This window comes from Mus caroli, chromosome 15 (genome assembly GCF_900094665.2).
Source record: "Mus caroli chromosome 15, CAROLI_EIJ_v1.1, whole genome shotgun sequence".
NCBI classification, from domain to species: domain Eukaryota; kingdom Metazoa; phylum Chordata; class Mammalia; order Rodentia; family Muridae; genus Mus; species Mus caroli.
Genome location: NC_034584.1, coordinates 89,978,059 through 89,993,476, shown reverse-complemented (window position 1 = coordinate 89,993,476; position 15,418 = coordinate 89,978,059). Strand labels below are relative to the sequence as shown.

Below are 15,418 nucleotides of genomic sequence, written 5' to 3'. Positions count from 1 at the left end.
ATTCTTTTCTCATAGATCTAGGAAAGATTGGGGTGAGGGGGGTCACTGAAAATGACCATTAGTGCCCCAAGGTCATAAACTATGGTTGAGTCGACTCCCTGTCCTCTGAGAGAGTCTCTTGGACTCTGAGATCTGAGCAGGAGCTAAGGAAACTGTTAAATTACATTTTTTTTAGTATGCAGCCAAGTACAAACTGTTTACATGTTTCATAATAGGATTTAAAATGTAACTCACATGGATTTTAAGAGAAAGTGCATTTTTTTCTTTTAATTACAAAAGTTATATGTGTGTGGTTGTTTTGCTTGCATGTATGTCCATGTGCCACACACAAGCCTCCTGCCTGAGGTCTGAAGAGGCATCAGAGCTGGACCTGGAGTTACAGATGGTTGTTATGATCCTGTCGGTGCTGGGAATTGAACCTGAGTCCTCCGGTTGAGTGGCCAGTAATACTGTTGAACCATCTCTCTAGCCTTATGCTTTTTTCTTCCACCTTTGGAAATAAAAAAAAAAAGCATAAAAATATAGTATTTGACATTGGCATTAAAACACATGTGGACAAAAGGTGTCCATTAGCAGTTGATTTAAAAGAAAAATCTAGCATGCTCATCTGGTTTTGAAAAGATCTGAAAAGTAGATTTCACTGATACTGCCTCCTGACAAAGCAGCACCAGGGCTCGCAGATTTGAAGACGGAGATTACACGTTATTATTCCGTGTGTTCTTCCCAGCCCCCAGCCTGACACTGCACGTGGTGGGGAGGAGGCGCCTGCCATGTAATACCTATTTAAACTGGCAGAGCTGCGGGAGAGCTGCAATCATCTGCTGCGGATCTTTTATTACGTGGCAAGTTTAGAATAACATTTTCAAAACATACAACTTCAAACATCTAAGTCCTCATGAGATGATACAGTACGTGGATCTCGAGTGCATCTGTGTTTCCCAGAGGCCCTTGCGGGTAAGTCAGTCCGCTCCCAGAGCGTCCCTCGCCTCCCGACGACGAACAAAACACTTTTAGCAAACCTAATACTCAGATGGGGCAGAAAGGTGTTTAAATGCTTTCAGCTTTCTTACTTTGTTGGCTCTTCTCTACGTGAATTTGAGAACTTGGGCGCCAAGATCTCTTAGAGCAGGTGCGCCTCTTAGCTTTCCTTCTTCGGGGAGGGGGCGGAGGGCTTCTACAGTCCTGCCTTTCCTCAACTGTCGGGATTGGAATTGGGGGTGGGGGGCAGAGAGGAGAAATGCCTCACAAAAGAACTTGAGGAAGAGTTTGTTTTGGCTCCCGGGACAGCCAGGACAGCTCTTCCTGTCAGGAAGTCCCTCAGCAGGAGCATGAGGCCGCTTGACACTTTGTATCATGAAAAGAGGGCTGAACCTTGGGCTCACTTTCTCCTCTTTATTCTGTGCAGGACTCCTGGCCACCGGATGGTAAGCTCTGCCTTCAGAACGGCTCTTTCCACCGTTCTGAAATGCCCTCCCTCATAGACACCTCAGGTGTGTTTCTCTGCTGACTCTAAATCCAGTCAACTTGTCAAAGATTAACCATCAGAGAGTTTTGGTTGGTTGCTGTCTTAGTCAGGGTTTCTATTCCTGCACAAACATCATGACCAAGAAGCAAGTTGAGGAGGAAAGGGTTTATTCAGCTTACAATTCCATACTGCTGTTCATCACCAAAGGAAGTCAGGACTGGAACTCAAGCAGGTCAGGGAGCAGGAGCTGATACAGAGGCCATGGAGGGATGTTATTTACTGGCTTGCTTCCCCATGGCTTGCTCAGCCTGCTCTCTATAAGAACCCAAGACTACCAGCCCAGAGATGGTCCCACCCACAAGGGGCCTTTCCCCCTTGATCACTAATTGAGAAAATGCCTTACAGTTGGATCTCATGGAGGCATTTCCTCAACTGAAGCTCCTTTCTCTGTGATAACTCCAAGCTGTGTCAAGTTGACACAAAACTAGCCAGTACAGTTGCTTTTTGTTCTCTCTCTCTCTCTCTCTCTCTCTCTCTCTCCCTCTCTCCCTCTCTCCCTCTCTCCCTCTCTCCCTCTCTCTCCCTCTCTCTCAATGGAGATTGGACCTTCTCAGCTATTCCATTAAGCAGCTGGAGTTTCATTCCACGGGGAAACTGGGCAGTAGTTAAAAATAGATGACTCAGAGAATCCCAAAAAGCCCTAAGGACACTGTGGTGTTTGAATAGAACCCTGAGATACATTGATAGGTGAGGGCTGTTGGCCAGTTGGAAGCATGGGACCCTTTTTTTGTGAGGTTCTGAGGCTGGGACAGAATAGAGGGCAGAGGGAAACAGTCTTCAGGGCAGGTGGACACTGACCCTGGCAGCAGCCAGGGCACAGAGAAAGGCTAGCCTCTTTGAAGTCGGCTACGACCCTCCAGAATTGTGTAGGTGTCTCACAAAATGTGTAGGGATCGGTATCTGTTCAAGACACCCCAAGATCAAGTTCTCAACACAAAGGAGGTTTATTTGCTCCAGAAGGTCAAAGGGCAGGGAATAAGAGACAAAAAGAGGAGATAGAGGATGAGGGAGAAGGGGAAGGGAGAAAAGGGGCAGAAAAAAAGGGTATTTATTTGTCCTGGGAGGGAGCAACATAAAGTACTGCCTCTGGATAAAGGAGACAGGTGTAGCCATAGGTAAGTGACAGTGTATAAAGGTCAAAGGGGAAACGCCCGTGTTAAGGTGAGGTGTTTAATTTTGATTGGGCAGGTTAATTAAGTGAGCCAAAAGGGGTCTTAGATGGCTGGACCTCAACACTTTGATAGCTGGACCTTGGTAGTCAGCCTCAGGAGGAGGATGTGGGCAAATCAGGAAACAGACCTTGGTGGCTTGCTTCGGGAGTGTAACCTAATGGGTTTTTTTTAGCATGGCAGAGGGGGTGGGGGAGAAGGGCAGGACCCCTGCCAGAGCCTTGTTTGCCATTCCTGCCCGGGATGGCTAGAGCTCTTCACGATGTATGTTAGCTCCCTGTTGTTGTGATGCCTTCTCCTTTATATTGCTCTGTACCCTGTATGGAGTCTCACAGTCTTCAGGGCCCAAGTCCAGTTCCTTCCAAGGTTGCATCACGCAATGTTGCTCATGGAGCCAGTATGTGAAGAGCGCACAGCCTAAGACTTGATGTTTACTGTATCTGAAGGCCTCCGTTACTTTTTTTTTTTTTTTTTTTTTTTTTAGCTAGTCTATAAAATCTTCGATGGAGTTTCTTTGCCCCCCCCAACCATTTAATTATAAAACATCATCTTTATCATATAGAACCATATGTGTAGACAAGACCCCTCCCTTCCCTTCTTCCCCGCTCTTCTCTATTCCTACGTGGCTATAACTATTCTTCCGGCTTCTGGCTACACATTTAATGACCATGACCCTGGACACGGGACTCGATCCTTATTCAATCCTGTGTCGGGATAATTTTTACATTCATGTTTTGAGCATGTGTACACATTATTCATGTATTTTAAGGACAGAGACTAACTACATATTGCTTTGTGGATGTTGCCTGTTATTATATCTCTCTTTTACATATTTAAACACGCATGCCACTGGGGAGGTCAGCTCTGGAACTTTGGAAAAATCCCACCAGATCCCTCCCCTCCTGGAAGAGAAAGGTCATAGTACACACAGGCACCCCTCCCCTCTGGAAGACAGAGGGTAATTACATTCCGAAAGATCAGGGGTGGGGGCGTGAACCTCAGCCACCTGCAGGTGGGGGGAGACCCAGAGCTCATAGACACATTCTGCGGCTTTTGGCCACCTACAGACAAGGGAAGTCCTTGCCACCTCATTCCCTAAAGACCAATCAGTTTTAAAAGTCACATTCTGCCAATCACATTGTGCCTAAATACGACTGCTCTGAAAACTATAAAAACTCACTGAACAGGTTGCGGGGGGTCATTCTCTCCTTCATGTGCAGGGTGACCCCAGCATGCTGGAACAATAAAGTTCCTCTTGCTTTTGCATCGATCCCTGGCTCTGATACCAGGCTCCGTGTTGTTCACTCGGGGGTGGGGAGGAGTATGGGGGTAGGGTGGGGGTCTCTGGTAAGTTAAGGCTCGCCAGAGTCTTATACCACCTTTAACTTTTGCACAAGTTAGACTGCACAATGCCTGTAGCTTTTCCATTTATATTTATACTATACCCGCCATTGCCTAACATTTTAGGCCTCTGTTCACAAACTATCTTATGGCCTTACTATATTTATTATTTATGAGGCAATTAGCCTGATGCATAAGTGAACTGAAATTGGGACTTTTACATTACTTTTTTCTCCTACTAGATTTTGTTTTAAAGATTTATTTATTTATTATATATAAGTACACTTATATATAATATAGCTGTCTTCAGACACACCAGAAATGGGCATTAGATCTCATGACAGAGGGTTTTGAGCCACCATGGGGTTACTGGGAATTGAACTCAGGACCTCCGGAAGAGCAGTCAGTGCTCTTAACCACTGAGCCATCTCTCCAGCCCTAGATTTTTTTATTTATTTAATGTTCAGAATTTAACATATGTTTGGAATCGGCTCATTCTTACTACAGTTGTGTATAAGCCTCTGACTCTGGAGCCTATGAGTGCTTGAGTCCTGAGGTCGTTACTGTGCTGTTTTCCCTAGGGGGAGATATTTACCCCTTTGCCAAAGGTCCCTCCAACAAATGGAGGCATGATTCGCCCAAAGTTAACTCTGGAGAAGCATTGAGCTGAAGAACCGGTTCCCATATGTGTGGAGTGAGTTATGGGATGTGGGTGCCCCTGGCGGTGTGTAATTAGGACAGAACTGCATACAGCTGGCTGGGAAGAATGGCTGGATCTTCAGGTGATCTTCCTACCACCCTCCCTGTGCCCTCCTTCTATCTAAGGAGCAGGCTCTTCGGTGGTGACCTTTTGGGAGGAGGCCCAGCCGACCAGAGGATGACAGCTGCGTGGCTGCCCTGCAACAATGGACAGAACCAACTTCTCCTTTGTTTGCAAGGCACAGATCCAAAAGAACAATGAATGGTGGGACACGCTTCCTTGCCCCGCAAGAATCTGTGTGTTCTTTGTAACTCCTTTAGAGCAGGGCAGGGCAGGATGTGTGAGGCGCCAGGATCGAATTTCTGCTCCAGCCATGTTCCTGAATCCCAGCCAGCAGACAGGAAGGAAGACAGGTAGCAACATATACCAACATATTCAGGAGCATATTCCTTCGTGTAGGCCTGGCCAATATACACAGCCAGCTGCGGCGTAACCATCTTAAGTGTGCTAAATTTAGCATGTTCTCTGGACTTAAACATGTTCACCTTGTTGTGTAAACATTACCAGCATCATATCTAGAGTCCTTTTTAATCCTCTTGTAGTGGCTATTCCTGATTGTCAACTTGACTATATCAGGAGTGAACTACAATCCAGAATTGGAGGGCTCACCTGTGACCCAGATCTTGAGGCTGGAAGACACAAGTTTCTGACCTGGATCTTGGTATGGAGATCTTGAGGCATAGTGGCCATGAAAAGCTTAGGCCCAGGCAAAGCAGTATACTCCTTTAATCCCAGGAGACTGAGGCATGGAGATCTCTGAGTTCAAGGTCAGTCTGGGGCAAAGCAAGTTCCAAGTCCAGATATGGTGGCACACACCTTTAATTTGGGCCACACCTTCTGCTGGAGACCTACATAAAGACATTGGAAGAAGGAAGATTTACTCTCTCTTCTTCGCCTGCTTGTCTTGTGGACTGAACAACTACTAGACACTTGGACTTCCATTCACAGCTGCTGCTGACCATTGTTGGTGAGTTGGACTACAGACTGTAAGTCATCAACACATTCCCTTACTATATAGAGACTACCCATAAGTTCTGTGACTCTAGAGAACCCTGACTAACACACCTCTCAAACAGAAACTCCGGTAAACAATTACTCTCTCTTCAGCCCCTGACAGCCACTCTACCTTCTGTTCTTGGGAGTCTGACTACTCTAAATCCATGAATGGAGTCCTGCCAACATTTGTTGATGGCTGGTCCTGTTCATGGTAGTTCATGAATATCATGACATCAGTATTCATTTGTCATCTAGGCTAGGCTTCCCTTTGCTAGGCTGAGTACTATTCCATTGTGTATGTGTGCGCGCGCACAAAGATGCCCTTTGTTCCCCCAGAAGCTTCATTATTCCCACGTGTAATGCACAAGGGAGGACATTTCTCCACTTCTTACCGACCCTCGTTTTCTGGGTTGTTTTTGTTTGTTTGCTTAAAGAGTAGCCTCACGATGAGTCTGGGAGGGCACCCCACGGTGGTTCTCATTTGTACCTCCCTAACAGAGTGTGATGTGAGCATTTTGCCCTGTGCCCGTTCATCACTGCTAGTTCATATTCCTGGAAAGATATCTGTCCGTTCAGTTCGCTTGTTCACAGTTTGATTGAACTGTTCCGTATGGTGTAGAATGGACTTGAACTCCTATCGGATGGAGAATTTGTACTGTGCTCTCTTTCCCATTCTCTGAGTTGCCTTTTCCTTCTATTGGTAATACTGTTTGATACACAGGTTTTTCTCAATCTAATCCAATAGTCTTTCACGTGTCTGCCTTAGCAAAATGTTCTTCCACCTGTGTGCCCCGGCAAAACATCATTTGACATAACTAACTTTCCAAAGAAGCGAGAAATTTCCATTTCACAGGGATCCTGCCCAGCAACTCGGGGTGGCTAACTCACAAGCTGTGCGGTTTAGTGTCTTCTGTGCGGTTTAGTGTCTTCTGTCTTCTGTGCGGTTTAGTGTCTTCTGTCTTCTGTGCGGTTTAGTGTCTTCTGTGCGGTTTAGTGTCTTCTGTCTTCTGTGCGGTTTAGTGTCTTCTGTCTTCTGTGCAGTTTAGTGTCTTCTGTCTTCTGTGCAGTTTAGTGTCTTCTGTCTTCTGTGCTTGGAAGACCGTCCTCACCTTTTCTAGCCACTCTCATCTCACCATCACCTCACCTGGGAAGCCTTCCTTGCTCCTCCCCAGGGAATTAAACACGTTTTCTTTTGTTCCTTTGGGCATTGCCATCCAAGGACTTTGTTAGTCTTTGCTTGTTTGTTTTTTGTCTGTCTACTTTCCCATTAAAGCTTTGAGCTCTTTGTGTGTAGAAAGTAGATTTTATTCACCTTTCCATCTGTAGGATTTAGCATGAAGTCTAGCACCTATGTGGCACCGGTTAATTAATTGTGGGATACAGAAAGGTTTCGTGAGTGGAAGTGGTGGACCACACCTTTAATCCCGGCATTCAGGAAGCACAGGTAGAGGGGTCTCTGTAAGTTTGAGGCAAGCCTGGTCAATATAGCCAGTTCCAGAACAGCCAGAGCTACATAGAAAGACCCTATCTCAAGACAAACAAGAGAAAGACTATAGTCAGAGGGGAAAAGAAGAGAAACGAGGGGCTCTTGGATAGCTCTAGTTATTGTAGTAAAGTATTGTTAAAGTAGATGATATAGCATAAAGTTGAGTATTACAATGCTTTGAGTGTGGTCTAGTCATGGAAAAATAAATCAATACTTCCCCTGACCAGCCCAGTGTCTAATTTACAACACATGGTTAAGAAATGCTCTAAATGGCTGCTGCTTCTTTCGGAAAATAACAAACGGCAGATGATACGGGGCAGCAGGAGGGCCCGGAGGACCCAGGAGCCCAGGATTAGGAGACTGCTGTGGCTTCCTTTGGTCTTAGGCGATGTGGTTATCATGGTTGGGGCTCGTAGAGGTAAAACCAAAGATATAGAGTAGATCCTTCTCACCAAGCTGGGCCTCCTGGTCAATGGTATGAAGATCAAGTCCCAAGAGGAGATCTACCTGTTTTCTCTGTCTTAGTATGAGTTTTACTGCTCTGAACAGACACCACGACTAAGGCAAGTCTTATAAATGACAATATTTCATTGGGGTTGGCTTACAGGATCAGTTCAGTCTAGTATCATCAAGGTAGAAACATGGCAGCATTCAGGCAGGCATGGTACAGGAGGAGCTGAGAGTTCTACATCTTCATCTGAAGGCTTCTAGCAGAATACAGGCAGCTGGGAAGAGGGTCTTCAAGCCCACACCCACAGTGACACACCTACTCCAACAAGGCCACACCTTCTAATAGTGCCACTCTCTGGGCCCAGCATACATAAACCATCACACTGCCCATTAAGGAGGCTGAGATTATTGCCTTTTTCCTGGGCACATCCCTAAGGGAGGAGGTTCTGAAGATCATACCAGTGCAGAAGCAGACTGGAGCTGGCCAGCAGACCAGGATCAAGGCTTTTGTCACTATTGGGGACTACAAAGGTCACATTGCTCTTGGTGTTAAGAGCTCTGAGGAGGTAGCCACTGCCATCTGAGGGGCCATCATCTTAGCCAAGCTTTCCGTCGTTCCCATGTGGAGAGGTTACTGGAAGGACAAGGTTGCCAAGTCCTACAATGTTCCCAGCAAGGTGACAGGCCACTGTGGCTCTATGTTGGTGCATCTCATCCCTACCTGCAGAGGCACCCACATCCTCTCTATTTTTGTGCCAAAAAAGCTATGGATGATGGCCAGTATTGATGACTACATGCATTAGCCAGGGGATGTACTGCCCCCCTGGACAACTTTGTCAAGGCCATTTCTAAACCTACTGCTACTTGACCCCTGATCTCCTGAAAGAGACTGTTCACGAAGTCTCTTCATCGGGAATTTATTGACCATCTTGTGAAAACCCCATACAGAGGACCCCGCTCCAGCTGTGGCTACAACGTAAGGGTTTTTATACAAGAAAAATAAAGTGAATTATCACAGAGAAAGGAGCTTCAGTTGGGGAAGGGCCTCCATGAAATCCAGCTGTGGGGCATTTTCTCCATTAGTGATCAAGGGTAGGAGGGCCCCTTGTGGGTGGTGCCATCCCTGAGTTGGTAGTCCTGGGTTCTATAAGAAAGCAGACTGAGGAAGCCAGGGGAAGCAAGCCAGTAAGTAACATCCCTCCATGGCCTCTGCATCAGCTCCTGCTTCCTGACCTCCTTGAGTTCCAGTCCTGACTTCCTTTCGTGATGAACAGCAATGTGGAAGTGTAAGCTGAATAAACCCTTTCCTCCCCAACTTGCTTCTTTGTTGTGATGTTTGTGCAGGAATAGAAACCCTGACTAAGACATGATTTAAGTCTGTGAAAAAAAAAAATGTGCTAAACAAAGGATTTCATTTACTATGGGACAAGGAAGAGACAGGGGTAGAGTTCATTAGGAAGGATTTCCTTGAATGGAGCAGCATCAAGGGCACAAACATGGAGTTAGGAATGTAGCAAGTTTGAGAAACAAACAACAATGAGCGAATAAATGTCGGAGGCAATAAGGAAAGGCAAATGAAGACAGAGCGTCCTATAAACAGTAGGACCACCTGGTGGGCAGGGAGACTCAGAGAGAAGCCTCTGTGGTTCCTGCCTGAGCTGATGAAGGCCTAGGTAGAGGGGTGTCCTCAAATAGGAAAGAGTTCTATGGAAGACAGACAAATTAGTGAACAATTCCATAAAGAACGGAGGGAAAGGAAGAGTGTAGACCTCAAAGAAGTGACTGGGTTAGACAAGTGCAGAAAGGGATCGGACTTCACAATAAAACGAAGCACTTGGCTTTTCCAGTGCTTTTATAAAAGATCAACACAGAGTTGGGAGGCATCACGACCACGTTAGAAACCAAATTAAGATGAGCACATTCTTTTCCGGACTCTGTCATCATCGTTGGCTGCAACCTAGAAAGATGGTCACAGTTTTCCCTGATAACCTTTGTCCTAATTACAAAATAGCGGTTAATGCGGAACCAAAAAGAAACCCGCGTAAAGTTAAAAAAAAAAATCCACAATAAAAAGAAAATGACTGAGGGGGGTCCCCAATAGAGGAGTTAGAGAAAGGACTGGAGGAGCTGAAGGCGTTTGCAACCCCATAGGAAGAACAACAATATCAACCAACCAGACCCCCCAGAGCTCCCAGGGCCTAAGCCATCAACAAAGAAGTACACATGGCTCCAGCTGCATATGTAGCAGAGGATGGCCTTGTCATGCATCAGTAGGAGGAGAGGCCCTTGGTCCTAAGAAGGCCCGATAGATGCCCCAGTGTAGGGTAATCAAGGGTGGGGAGTGGGTGGGTGGATGGAGGAACCCTCATAGAAGCAGGGGGAGGGAGGATATGATAGGGTGTTTCCAAGAGGGAGGGAAAGCGGGAAAGGGGATAACATTCAAAATGTAAATAAAGAAAATATTCAATTAAAAAAAAAGTAAAGTAAAAAGATAATGACCAACACACCTTTGGGAGTATTTCCATATGCTGATGCTGTTGTATTGTAGATATTGTTGTTTTTCAATTAGAGGTCATTTCTTACGGTCATTCACCTCTGATTTTAAAATGTGGTTTAAATATGGAGAGCACAGAATTTGTTCCCAAAACATTAAAGCGGCTCAGAAATATATGAATTTATCTCAATCTTCTGACCCTAGCCCGCCATCAGTTCCATCTCTGTCTTCAATAGGATCCCTTCTTAACAGTTTGTAGCATATTTTTAGTGCGTGCTTCCACTCATACCTATTTTTAATTTACAGAATACTATTTATGTGTGTGTGCTCACCTTCTATCTGTCTATCTAATCTATGGACCTGTGGTTGCTGGGAACTGAACTCAGGACCTCTGGAAGAGCAGTCAGTGCTCTTAATTTCTGAGCCACCTCTCCAACCCCTGTTTTCATTTTTTGCACCGGACAAAACTGTTGTAAAGAACAGCTTTGTCTTAATCCTGAGATTTCTGGCGATGCATTTTATGTTACACATTAAGTGTACTTGCCTAGATAGTATTTTGTCATGGTAGAGGGGACTCTGTCCCTAGTTTATTGAGATCTTTTTCTTTATCTATACATAATGCGAAGTTCTAGAAAAAGCTCTGTGGCCGCCTGCAGCCACGTGAACTGGGTTCCCCTGAAAGGCTGCCTGGGGCTGAAAGAGATCAGATGGCGAGAAAAGAACGAGGCCAAGACAAACCTTTCTGTTCAAAGCCTCTGAAGTTTACTGAGAGTCCGTGCTTATAAAGAGGGTAGGCCCATCCCCCGCCAGCCCATAGGCGATCTACAGGCTGTGTCTCTGGAATGTCTCTAGGACCTTTCAGCAGGAAGCGGAGTCTTGGAGAAGAGCAAATAGAGCCATCAAGGTCAGACTGAGAAGGCTCTGCCCTAGGTAATCTCCTTCTTAGTGGCAGCAAGGTCAAAGTCTGGATCAGCCTGCTTCAAGGCTGAGGGAGGCTACAAAGTTCTAGAAAATTGAGTTGATATTACTTTCTAACCTAGTAATGTGATAAATCTTACTTATGTGATAATGACTGTCCTCACTGCTTGCCCGGTTAGGCCCTCTTGGGTAATTAGTCTTTTAAGAATAAACCATTGAATTCCATTTGCGTATCTTTTATTTAGGATTTTATTTCTGTATTCTTCGTTGGTATTTTTAACCTGACTAGGAACTGTTTCCTGGATGTTTAAAAGACTGTGTCATTGCAAATATCAGGGACTTGGAAATAGACACACGCCCAGTGGCCCTAGGAATCTGGGATGCCTTCCCCACAGCAACCGTAATGAGCAACTGTTTTAGTCCTTAGTAAAAATAGGAAAAAAGAGTCCCTACCCCTCCTGTCCGTCCTACGTTATTCTACTGCTTCCTCAGGCCTCCAGCTGGGAAGACGGAAACTGGAGAAAGCTTGATCAGCATTGGTGCCCTCGGTCCAATCCAAGAGCCTCGACCATCGCGTCTCCACCCTCCTGATGCTGTGACCCTTTAATGTAGTTCCTCGTGTTGTGATGAATGATTTTCCTTGCTCCTTCATAACTGTAAAATCGCTACTATTACGAATCACAATGTAAATATCTGACATGCGGATGGTCTTAGGTGACTCCAGTGTATAAAGGGTGTTTGATCCTCCGAGGCATGGTTGAGAACGCCTGGCCTAGACCCTTTCAGGAAAGGTTTTTACTCTTTCTTTAAAGTGACTGGGAACAAGCCACTTTGACTTTTTGAAGAGAAGCATGAAATAAACAAATTAGACCTGAATTAATACCTGGGTTTAGGATATTCCTGCCGGTAAAGTGCTTGCCATTCCAGCATGAGGACCCAAATCTGTAGCCTCAGTATTCATGTACAAACATTGGGTGCTGCACCATGCACCTGTACCCCAAGGCCTGGGGAGGTAGAAACAGCAAGGTCCCTAGGAATTGCTGGCCGACTTATCTGGCTGGTCACTGAACTCCAGGCTGAGCAGGAGAGGATCTCTCAAAAGATAAGGCTGAGAGTGATTCAGCAAGACACCCAACACCAACAAAGGACTTCATGTGTGACACACACACACACACACACACATAAACAACATCCAATTCATTTGAATATCTTATACTGTGGGTACCTTTTTTAAATAGAAAACTTAAGATGATTCTTATTGGCACTTTAGTTTTTATTTTTTTTATTTTTTTTATTTTTAATATTTTTATTACATATTTTCCTCAATTACATTTCCAATGCTATCCCAAAAGTCCCCCATAGCGCCCCCCACTTCCCTACCCACCCATTCCCATTCTTTTGGCCCTGGCATTCCCCTATATTGGGGCATATAAAGTTTGCAAGTCCAATGGGCCTCTCTTTCCATTGATGGCCGACTAGGCCATCTTTCGATACATATGCAGCTAGAGACAAGAGCTCCGGGGTTCTGGTTAGTACATCATGTTGTTCCAACAATAGGGTTGCAGATCCCTTTAGCTCCTTGGGTACTTTCTCTAGCTTCTCCATTGGGAGCCCTGTGATACATCCAATAGCTGACTGTGAACATCCACTCCTGTGTTTGCTAGGCCCCGGCATCGTCTCGGCACTTTAGTTTTTAAATTTAACTGGGCAGTAGTGGCACATGCCTTTAATGCCAGAACTCTGGAGGCAGAGGCAGGCAGGCACATCTCTGAGTTCTAGGACAGCCTGTCTACAGAGCAAATTCTAGAACTGCCAGGATGACACAGAGAACACTGTCTCGAAAAACCAACCAACCATCCAAATAGCCAACCAAACAAAACAAGCCCCCCCAAACAAAAAAAACCACAATCAAAATAATTAATGTGAAGGTATGTTCTTTCTAACATTAGCCTGTCCTGTGTCCTATTATCAACCCCACCAGGGAGCTGGAAGGTAGGTTCTTCCCAGTCAAACCTTGAGATGTCTCCAGCATAGAGAACCCCGTCACTGTTGTGTATTAACCCTCTGGGTCAGAAGACCCAGCCAAGATGTGTTCACATTCCTGACCACAGAAACTGGTGTTAAGCCACTGGGCTTGGGGATAATTTGTTGTGCAACTGTAGATGATAATAACAAGTGGTAGCCCCAGTATGACAGAGTTAAGTCGTATATACGCTCTGGAACTAGGTGGTCTGGGTTTGAATGCATGCCATTCATCAGCCATTTGGCTTCATATAAATGACAGGCCTGCTTGAAGTACACACTTCTAATCCCAGTAATCTGAAGGCAGAGGCAGGCTGATCTCTGTGAGTTCTAGGCTAGCCAGGGCTACATTCTAAGAACCTGCGTAAAGGAATTTAAATTACAGATCCTCCTTCGTTTGTGATGGGCTAAGTCTCAATCAATCCATTGCAAGTTAAAAAATGTCCTCAATAAACAATGTACACAATATAACCCACTGAGCCTGATAGCTGAGCAATGGCAGCACAGCATGGGGTATCTATTGCTTGTGTTCGATATTGCACGGATGACTGACAGCTCACATCTATCATCCAGGACACTAACCTTTTCACCTGTGCAGGAGAAGATCAAAATCCAAAGCATGGCTTTTCCTGCATTACTGTGGATTTCGAACCATCCTAAGTCAACCTAGTCTAAGTCAAGGACTGTCTAGACTCTTCTTCTGTGGGTAACGAGGATAAGGTCGTCGTAAAGAGTCAAATGAATTAACGCGCAGAACAGCCCTGCACGTAAGCACAGGCTTCTTGGCTGCCGTTACTATTTTATTCTATTTTATACTATTTGTACTATTTAGAGGCAACCACTGTAGAGTCCCTGGCCCATCAGTCTTCAGCTCTGGATTCCTCTTGGCTTAGTGCCAAGCAAGAATGCCTCCTGAGATCATAAGTACATTCAGCCCTGTGCTGAAGTGAGAGGCAGACAACTATGAGGTCTACACTGAAACAGGAGAAGAAGAGACATCCCATCCGAGGGTGTAGATCTCTAAAACAAGTGAAATCCCCACCTCCTTGTCCCCGCCCTCGATACTGCACAACCCGTTCATGGATGACAGCGCCGACTCTCACAGCTCTAATGTGACAAGGTCAGACACTAGACACCGAGTCAAACAGAATCCAGAGTTTCCAAGAAGCTGGGCAGGGGCAGAGCCTAAAAGAAATAACTCCCCGAGTAAGATCATTCAGGACCATCCTATCTTGAATTAATTTAAGACCAAAGAGGTTGTTGGGGTGGGGGTGGGGAGATGGTGTGCCGTTGACCTCAAAATGACAATAGTTCATTTGTGTGGCACCTCAGAGTTTACCAAATGTTGTTCATACACGGTGTTTTACTAGATAGTCCCAGGGGTCGGGGGAGAGAGGCCAGTGAAGGCTAAGAGATGTTCGCTCACTCTCTTGATGTAAGCCAGTCACCAAGTGGGATGAGATTCACAGTGTTTTCCTGATCCGTGTTCCATAGGCCATTTGATCTGCTAGAGGTGTTGGGTTATGTTTATCTATTTCTGTGTCATTTAAGTTACGACCGTGTTAAACCATCCCCCGGAAGTAAGTACCCCGTGTATGAGCACAGCCTTGCTTTGTGCATACCTTGTAAGTGAGCATGGATTTTGAATTTCAGGCCCCAAGTAGGTTCATTTTATTTATATAAAATGTAATTTCTCTATTTCCTGCTCAGCAGCTATTTTATGAAAAAAAATTCTCGAGTTCCCTACAATCTTTTGATAAAAATTGAATGTGTAAGGTCACAGGAACATTCAAATGATGATTCCCTATTAAAACCAGCTGTCACTACCCGCTAATGACATTTTACAATATTTTACAGAATAGTGCTGGAGGTGACTTTCTTATAGAAATGCCATTTAGGATAATAAGAAAAAATGGCCCAGGAGTATATATTTAAAAACAAAATAAAACAAAACTGTAGCCCTCATATAACATTGTAAAATGAGGGTTTTCATTCAACCTTAAACATCTTTTAGAAGGAAATATAATATTTGTCAGCAAACTTTATTTTATGTGTGTTTTCTCTATCTTATATAATTTATAATATATACATATAATAATATCTATAATACTTATAGATAATAAAATAGATGCTATATTGATATTATACATAATATTTTATTATAGTATTATATGTGATATTTTAATGTTATACATCAGTGTATGTAGGATCCAGAGCTTTCCTTCTGAACCTCACTTCAGAAAAAGGTCATAAACAA

At 44.8% G+C, this 15,418-nt stretch overlaps 1 long non-coding RNA gene across 1 annotated transcript in view; it reads right to left on the bottom strand.

Annotated features, from left to right (window-relative positions):
• Window positions 1-295: 295 nt before the first annotated feature.
• The window catches only part of LOC115029390, a 78,859-nt gene continuing 63,736 nt past the window's right edge, over window positions 296-15,418 (bottom strand). The window contains exon 3 of the long non-coding RNA XR_003834942.1: window positions 296-490. This is a non-coding gene — a long non-coding RNA (uncharacterized LOC115029390). The remainder of the gene's footprint in view (window positions 491-15,418) is intronic.